This window comes from Anthonomus grandis, chromosome 22, assembly GCF_022605725.1.
Source record: "Anthonomus grandis grandis chromosome 22, icAntGran1.3, whole genome shotgun sequence".
Taxonomy (NCBI): Eukaryota; Metazoa; Arthropoda; class Insecta; order Coleoptera; family Curculionidae; genus Anthonomus; species Anthonomus grandis.
The window spans coordinates 9,074,758-9,084,793 of NC_065567.1; positions in this window are offsets into that span (position 1 = coordinate 9,074,758).

Sequence of the window (10,036 nt, forward strand, 5' to 3'; positions counted from 1 at the left end):
GTTTTGTGTAATCCTAAAAGAAAGCGCATACTACATATTTCTCACCGGCTTTCGCAGACTCTTTAGTAGTTCATTTTATACAACTTGAAAAATTCATTGACTCAATTATGCTTTCAGAGGTGAAAGCAAAATTAATAAGCAGAGCTGAGCTCTGGAGATTTGTCTGAAATATCTCTCCATTCACGTTTTGGGAGCCCTTGGGACTTTAGGTGAATAAACAAGAGTGAATACTGGATCACTCTGATCCTTCTAATACAAGGCCTTTTGGACAAAAATTCGGCATTTGGCTGATGTTCGCGTTTTCTGTTCGATTTTAGTCATGCTTTTATAGACGTCTGTACCTTGCTATTTGTCCTTACAAAAAATATTTCTGAAACTGTGTGATATACAGGGTATTCCGGAAAATGTGAGAAATCTCTGGAATTCAGGTAGAAAATAAAAAAAATATATGGAACTTTCCTATAAAAAAATCTCCTATAGGCTCTCCCTACAAAGATACGGCCTCTTAAAGACGCCGCTGGAAATCGGTTTTTCTTAAACAACTTCTGAAGTACTGTAAAATTTAATAAAAATTTTACGTGATCAACACTACTAAAGACCTCTTAAACGGAGCCCTTAAAACACATTTACTTTGTTTATTTTACCAGGGGCGGACTAGGTTGTACATTACAATGCTTAAATTTTCAACACCCTGTATGATAAAGACTATGAAATAATAAATATCGATAGCCTTAACCTTGAACTCTTTTTCATTATCGACAAAATGAACCCTTTTGGTCAAAAAAAAATTAAGGAATCACTGCTTTCTTTTAATTGAAAAGAAGCATGATATGTTCTTTTTTCAGTCATGCGACAGTTATCCAAACAAAAAATTAGTTACATTTTAAGTTGTTAAATCTGAAAAAGTACATGTTTTTAAAAATGCAGTGTGGTTCTTCAAAAAACAATATAATAAAACAAGAATATTTTGGACGCTGTAGCTGATACTACCTCAAGGAGCACTTGAAAATTAATCGCTCAGCTTCATACACCATAAACAATAATATTTAAAGTACTTTAAGAATAGCTGTTATACCCGTACCATCTACAAAAAGTGCATGAACTAACTCCTAAAGGTTTTTCTCGTAGAATACAGTTCGCAAACTGGCTATTAGATCAGCAGCGAACTAATCCAAACTTCATTAGCATTATGCTTTTTACCGACGAAGCAGGGTTTACCAAAAATGGTATTGTGAATTTATATAACTCGCATATATGGGCGGATGAAATCTTCATGCCGCTGTTGTTTCTCATCATCAACATCAGTTCGAATCAATTAATATCTGGGCGGAAATCATTGACAGTTTTGTGATTAGGCCATTCGTATTAACGCCACTCAGGTGGAGAACTTTTTTTGGAGTTCCTTTAGAACATTCTTCTGGATTTAATAGAGCATTTGCCACTTGCGATACGCCGAAACATGTATTTTATGCATTATATAGCCCAACCTCATTTCAGTGTAAAAAACAACCTGAATAACGTTTTTCCAAACCGTTGGATAGGTAGAGGAGGATACATTGCCTGGCCTCCTCGGTCTCCTGATCTAACGCCATTGGATTTTTACCTACGGGGTCACCTCAAAACCTTAGTGTATTCACCTCCTGTCGATACTCGGGAGAAACTTTTACAGAGAATCAGGATTCTCTGTGATGTTATAAGGAACAATCCAGGGTTGTTGTAGCGAGTACAGCAGTCCACGGTTCGTCGTACCCGTGAGTGTATCATACGTCACGGAAAGGAAGGTTGAAACTACTTATGAAGTTTTTAATAAATTGTTTCGAATTATTAGGTTCTTTATTTATAAGTTTTTTTTTCAGGATATTATTTCGTTTCAAGAAAAACAGGTTTACGTTTTTTTAAACAATTTCGTTAAATTGCCTTTCTAAGAACCACACTGCATTTTTGAAAACGTAATGTAGGAAATGCTGGCCCAGCAAAATAAAAAACTGTCTGTGACTAGTGCTGGTCCCGCCTGCTGGCCGTTGTAAACATCCCAGTTCTTTACCCAGCCTCTCCGGCCACTACTTGCCATTACATTTTTTTATTGGGTATCAGTACCGGGCCTTCCAATAAAAATTGTCTATTGAGCTGCTAGTATCTACTCTTTAGATTAAGCGTGGAAAACCATTCAGAATCTGATACCGTAAATGACACTTGATGATGGCCATAGAGGAAGACTTACTAAACTGAAAAGCAGATCTTAAAAAGGAACAAGAAGAACGTGATTCACAACTTCGAGAAGATCTAAGAGACGAATCAAAAAGTAAATGACTCACTTTGAAGCAATAGTGGAAGAAGAATTTGGAGAAGTATAGAAAAAATATGAAAACTAGAAATAAAAGTAAAGCGTTCCCCTATTTATTCCGATTATGAAAGTTAAGGCAAGAAAGAAGGAGTACATGTAGATCATGGACTATCTATTTAAATTAGTTTGAGGCCGCTGCCACGAGAAACCGCTGGGAAAATGAAGAAAAGGGAATCAATGTTAAGTTGTGCGTGAGAAGAGAAGCTACAGAAATACTAAGAGTGGTGCCACTTAAGGATCAGCTTAATTCGATGTACTGGTGCGTTTCTTTGTTGATGATGAGATGAGGCAAACCCCCATAAGACAAATCAGAAGTTCACAGAGTGACCTCGAAGAGCGCCTGAAGCAGCTTGAGTTATATTTGGCTACAAAACTTAAGGAATTCCGCTGTTGGAATTGTAATGAGGAAGGGCACCTTAAACGCCAATGCTCCAAGTTTTTGACAGATCTGAGGAACTAGAAAAAGTCTCACCATTAAGCAGTAGTCCAGTAGCCTGCCACGTCCTGGTGAGAGTTTAATAGTGCGGAGAAAAATACGCGGCTGTGAATGTGAGATAGTGGTGGATACAGGATCAAGTCATACTATCCTGAAACCAAACATCCTAGCTTACTCTATCTTATTTAATCCTGAAGTTGGTGGATGGAAAAAGGATCCTGATGATTGCACCACATGAAGCCAAAGTCACTATTGGCTAAACAAAATTCCAGCTAAACCATAATAGCAAGTCCAAATTCATCCTGTTTTTTCCTTGAACGAAAGTCGACGTCGGATTCCTGGTAAATCAGATTGGTTGTATTATTAATCAACCGAACGATTTTCGGGAGCACCTGTTCGTTGTTTTGAAATGGAATACTATTAAAATGCAAACTATTTTTCTTTGCTTCTTATTGTAAAAGATCAACCTCGTCGATTGAATTCTATTACTTTAATATTATTTAGTATTTTATACTGATGTAGCAAGAAATATCCTATTTCTCGGATAGTCAAATATAATTTAAATAAGATAATATCCATAAGTATTAAATTTCCTACCATTAATACTCATTATAAATTGGTCAATTTTGGGCCAGTTTTTATTTATTATATTAACACATTTCCTTAATATATAATGATAATCAATAACAATGTTTTTAAAGACTTATTGGACAAGGCCGTCGGAGAGCGCCATCTATAGTATTCCTTTATTTAATCGGCTCATTCACTTCTGTATTTTTATATTATAAAAGCTACGTTTACAGTTTTAGAATTTCGATACGAGATGGTAGCAAATAAAACCCTGATTTTATCGGATAAACTTATGCTATTCGGCTAATTAATACTGGCAGAGAGACTCTCCATCTAGCGACGATCGCCCCTTACTATGTATTGATTTAATATATTACAGGTATCGGCTTCGCCACTGTAATGATTTTTATTTACAGAAATAGTCGTTTTTATATTTCTGTTAGTGTTATAGTGCTTAAATTTAGTAAAAGGGGATGTGGGTGAAGATGTACCCCGTTAAATATTTTCGTCTCATTATAAACATTATGAAAATATAGTCGTAGTATCGGAGGATGAAGGTTTCTTCAATGTCCGAGCATTCCTCAAGCATTTTGCGTAATGTCCCAGAACATTTATATCATCATATTATGGGAATAACACATGGCACCTGAAAAAGTAGATTGTAAGTGTTTTGTTACCCATATCGCAGGCAGAGAGCAGTGGCAGGACTCCAATGGGCCTACATCACTAGCCATGGACCGTCTGGTATATTGATGGTTCCAGACTGAACAACAGAGTTGGTACAGGTTTCTGTGGGCCCCTTATACCAGCCAGGCATACTCTCTGGAAGAGTACGCTACTCTCTTCCAAAGACTGAAGTCTTCGCTGTATTGAAATGCGGCTAAAAAATATTAAATTGCAACACCGGAATACTGTCGTATTCATCTGCTTAAATTAAGACTATTACGACCGAAAGGGTGGGTTCGTACTGAAATGGATAAAGATTTTGGAGAAACTGGTGAAGGTGGGCTGAAGAGTTCCGCTTGCCTGGACGCCTGGCCACTCAGGCTATGCTGTAAAGGAGGAAGCGGACTTCCTTGCTAGACTGCGATCTGCAAAACGGCCCCAGCAGGCCCTGAATCTAAAATCGGCATAGCCAAATGTGTAGCTGTTACATCAATGAAGAGTCTACTGGAGAAGTGGACTCTCCAGAGATGGACGGAAGCACCTGGCGTGAGACAGGATAAGGCACACATAGATAGGCCTCTGCCTGGCTTACCAGATAACTACTGCGCTTAAAGAGATGCGATATTTGGCTAGTGACAGGGTTTTTTTAACCGCAAACTGGCATTTAGGATGCCATCTCCATACCGTTCGGACATCCGGATTCGGAATGCCAGTGGAAGGAGGATGAAAGTGCAGACCACGTTATAAGAGGAGTGCCCAGCACAACGCGCGCTATATTCAAATATATAACACTTACAGTTTACTCAGCGATATTAAGGTATTTCAAACCAGAGTGCCCCATGGGTTTTTTTTAAGGCTATTGACCTCTGGTAACCCTTAGTGGAGCACATCGGGTCCATAAGAAGACCTATGTTGAGAACAGCTCCTTTAGTTACAATTAATTTATTCATTGAACACATGTCAAAAATAGATAGACGTATTAGAGAAATATTTTCAGAATATGTAGCTCCATACAAATATATGACATGTTTCAACAACAATATTTGGAAAATATAGTGTACGGGGGTAGGCCTCATTTTTAACAAAAATATAAAATAAATGAAAAAAAAATTATGCAGTAAGATATACTTGCCGTAAGAACTAAATACCCAAAGGGATCATTAAAATCAAATATGTTAGTATTATTATAATTAATATTTTTTATTCAGAAAGGAAACCATCAATACTTTTTTTATTTAGAAAATTAACTAAAAAAAATCAACATTCTCGTTTAAGCGATGTTTATTAGTACTAAAATAAATATTTATTTGTTTTTCTCATATATCACATATTTTTTTATAACATATATTAACATTCATAATGGGACGTTAGTGGAATATTTCAGGAGTGTCTTTATGTATATGGATTAAAATATGGATGGTTCTGGCGATTACCAGCCACGTATCGAGACTCCTTGTACCCCCCAAATTAAGCTCTTACCAATCCAGAAGTACTACCTTTTTAATGAAGCCAAGACGTAATTTTTTCTGCTTTTACACTCTTTTTGTGTGTGATTTATATGTGTATTGTAGGACGTCCGTTATTCTTAAGTTCCACATTTGCTTCTAAAGTTAGGTTGCTGAAAACAAGTGTTTTTAAATCACACACCCTGATTTTCTACTTTTTTCATAATCACATCACGATTAAAAAAAAAGTTCGCGTTTGCCGCCAAATAAAAAACGGCGCAGCAACACATAGTTGCATAACAAAGCGCATGCGAAAATCCGACAATTTCGATCACGGGCTCAATCACATTGAATCCCAGCAGGATTCCAATATATTTCAAATAATAAAATATGGATTATTGTATGTCGTGGGAGGATGTGAAACTTCTTGGGGGGCGGAGTCCCAGAGTCTTCCCTCACGAGCCGCTACTGGACTACCTATTCTTAGTTAAGGTTGGATTCCAACAATCTGGTTTAGAGGCAGTGCATATCTAGTCCCCAACCTTATCTCTCCATATTGCTTGAGTTCAGTCTAGATGCATCAAGTTTAATATGCCTCTTGAGTTATTTTCACGTTAACTATTGTCATAGTTATCGTGGAAATATTTTTGAGAAATGGGTAGGATCGTGGAGGCGAGATAGTTTAGTTTGAGCAGTTTTATGTTCTGACTTTGGCCACCTATCTCGTGGCCTAGAGCACTGTATAAAAATATTGTATTATGTCTTACACTACAGATGTATACAAGGTGAGACGGGAGGATCGCACTAAACCTCAGGTAAGTATTGTACACATGGAAATAATTGAAACAAAACTCATATATTCTTTTCCGATTGTCATTTGTTTTTGATTTATAGTATAATCAAAATGTTTTAAATAGTTTACCCAGTCTCTCAAGTGCTGTAGGTACCAATTGGTTGGTCCGTTTTGTTATTCTGAGATGTGTTTCAGTATCAGTGTGTTTAACGCATTTATTCTCGACTTATCCTGTATAAATGCTCATTTTTTGGCGACAGTTTTTAATTGGTCATTTAATCATCAAGAAACAAGTTTAGTTTTGTCTAGTGTAAAATATAAGAGGGATCCTCTATTTTGTATAAACAAATCTTTCTGAAAATTGATATACAAATTATTGGTATATATGTACATATTTGTATATATATATACAGTCATCATGCTCTAGCAGAATCGATAATGAACGATACGTTGAGAAAGGAACATATTTTAAACGAAAATAGTTGGTTAAAAACCAACATAGTTTTGCAAATATTCCATTCTTTTAATTCACCTATAACGGCTTAATAGTATCCTGTAATATATAATTATATTATATATCATACCCTGAAAACTCATCATGTATATTTCAAATTTTAGAATTTTCTTTTTTTTTGCCTCAAACGTTTTGCATCATCCTAAATTACCACAAGTTTTTTTATTGGCAAAAATATGATAGAAACTTATTAATTGATTAGTTTTAAATCAGAAAGCAACTAAAATTCTTGTAAAAAAACTTTATAGATAATTAAAATAAAGATATTTTTTTCATATAGGGTTATTTTTTAATACAAATTAAAATTCACAAATTGATAGCTTGTCTTAATAAAGAGACAGAACAACTTAATAATCTTAATAATGTATATTTCTATCTCTAGTATTTGTGCAAACTTAGAAACGCCTGCCCTCATATTGTTTACGAGATTAGAGATATGCCGTTGAGGAATATTGTGCCATTCTGCCTGAGCAGCAAGTTCTTATATAGTACTAGGTGGATTTCATTGATTCATGCCTAGCGATAGTGCGGGCTAGTCCAAACGATTGATGTCTTCCGATTCCAGATGCTGATTTATAGCTCTGGTACGGTGAGGTCGGGCATTGTCATCCATAAAAACAAAAGCCTCACCAACAGCTTCACGCCATAGTCTGACGTAAGGGTCTAGAATCTGCGTCATATATCTGTCACCAGTCATTGTGCCTTGAATATAAATTAATTATATGCGACCATTAGACCTGATACCAGTCCAGAACATAGCAGTTCCTTATGCAAAGGATGGTACAGGGTGTGTATGAGCAAGCTGGGCAGTTTCTGTTGGCTCCCTTCATCCCCTTATCCGGTGACTATCCTGCAACAAATAAATTCTTGTTTTATCAGAAAAACACACCGAGTTTTAAAATTCTGCAGGTAAAGCCATGTGCTCTTGTGCCCACTGCAGTCGACGAATTTTGTGCTTAGGTTGATGTCGGGGTACTCTTAATGGTCGGCGAAACCTCAAACCTGTTGCTTGTATTCGCCTCCGCAATGTAGATGTATAACCAGTACTTGAACTCCCAAAGTATCACGCATATCTCTTTGAAGTGCTGGTATTGCCATAGTTGGGTTTCCTCTGATGGTGAAGGGAATATTAACGGTTCTGTTGTTGATTACCTACAGTGCTTCTTGGTCTATCATGAAGAGAAGTACTCTGGAAATAACAATTCCAAGTGCGAGGTACATCACTTTGCCAAACCCCCACTCTATTAGCCACGAACCTTTGAGAGTGGCTTTCAGCAATACGGTATTCGGGCACTTTTGTTAGATGGAACGAGTAGATATATAAAATTGGTTTTTAAGTTGTTTAAATTTTCGTAAAAAACAAGTTTAGTTCCAAGCGATAATTTTAATGTTCACTGAAGGCTGAACTTGTAAAATATTTTGTTTGATGTGTATAATGTTTTTAAAAAAGTGTGATTCTATTTAATTTATATTTCATTCATTCAAAAAATAATAGGTACATAAACAATCGCTTACTAACGCAAAAATATTTTATGGTAAGATTTTTTTCGCACCGCTACAAATTTAGTTTTTAATTCAATTATTTGAGATATTTATTTGTAAAATATACAGGGTATTCATTTGAAAACTTCCCACCACGGATTTATCGAAATCGACTGTTTAAAAACAAAATGCCGAAATACGTCAAAAGGTTTGTCAAGAGGGACAACTTTCTAACCTAAAATTACCTTACCCCCTTTCACCCATTGCCCCCCAGGGTCATCCCCTTAAAAATTTTAAAGGGCAAGGGGTATCGAGTAATAGCTTGTTTGAAAGGTCTTTCGAAGTCTTTTATTTTGACGTTTGATTTTTATTTGTTTTTGGCCAAACAATGATATAGGCGTTGTTCAAATTCCTGACGGACATTTTCAAAAACATGTTGTGGGATATCATGGCAGCTGTCGATGATGCGTTGACGAAGTTCATCCAAACTTCCAGGTTGGGGAGTAACTACAATAGATTTCAAATGACCCCATAGAAAAAAGTCTAACGGCGTTATATCAGGAGATCTAACAGGCTATTCTATAGGTCCCCTTAGCCCTATCTATTTATCTGGAAACTCGTCGTCTAGCCATTGCCGAACGGGAAGAACATAGTGAGGAGGAGCGCCATCTTGCTGGAAATATATTTCAGTCTCATCAAGTATAGGGTTTCCATCATCATCGATTTGATTTTCAATGGATTCAGTGATAAGCGGATTGATGGTATTTTCCAACATATCCAAATAAATGTCTCCATTTAAATTTCCGTTAATAAATAATGGCCCAATCACTTTATTTCCTAAAATGCCTGCCCATACATTAATTTTTTGAGGGTACTGGGTATGCTGTGTACTGGGGTAGGATTTTCATTGCTCCAATATCTACAGTTATGCTTATTAACAAATCCATTTAGATAAAATGTGCATTCATCGCTGAAGCAGATATTCTTTACATGAATAGTATTATCATTAAACGCTTCAGTCATTTTTTCACAAAACTCAACTCGCCTATCGAAATCGTCGTCAGTTAACTCTTGCAATATTTTCATTTTGAATGGATGAAATTTATGAAGTTTGGTAACTGTGTGAACAGAGCCTAATAAAATACCAGTGGCAGCAACAATTTTGCGTAATGAAGTATTAGGATTTATTCCAAAATGACCCAAAACTTGAGCGGCTTCATCCAAAATTCGCCGATGATCACGTTTTTTATTTGCAACAGATCCAGTTTCAGTAAACTAAGTAACAAGATCCAAAACATACATATGCGAAGTTATCTTCTCCGGATGTCTGGAGTTAAACGTGACGGAAGTTTGCCGAGCACATTGATTTTGGGCACCATAAATTAGAATAATTTCCACTCTTTTGGCTAGTGTGTAAACCATTTTGGAGTAAAGTAGTAAAATCTTCAATTCAACAAATAAATTTTCATTATTCCAAGACTGTCACAAATGTAACTGACGGCAAAATAAATTCTTTATTTTCCTTAGCAACTATAACTAACTAAGCAGGTATAACAATAAATACAGTTCACCCAGGATATCTGTGTTGATGAAAAGAATGCGAAAAAAAATCAGGTTGTTATTTAGTTTTTTCCACGTCTAATCTTCGGAATTGCTGTTTATGTTGGTAGTTTCCGTTTTAAATTATTAACGAATTGTAGATTTGGCAAACCCTAACGGGCAACATTTTGAACACTTATTGAAATAAAAACTGATATTTTCATGTTTTTGTTTTCTGAACAAATTA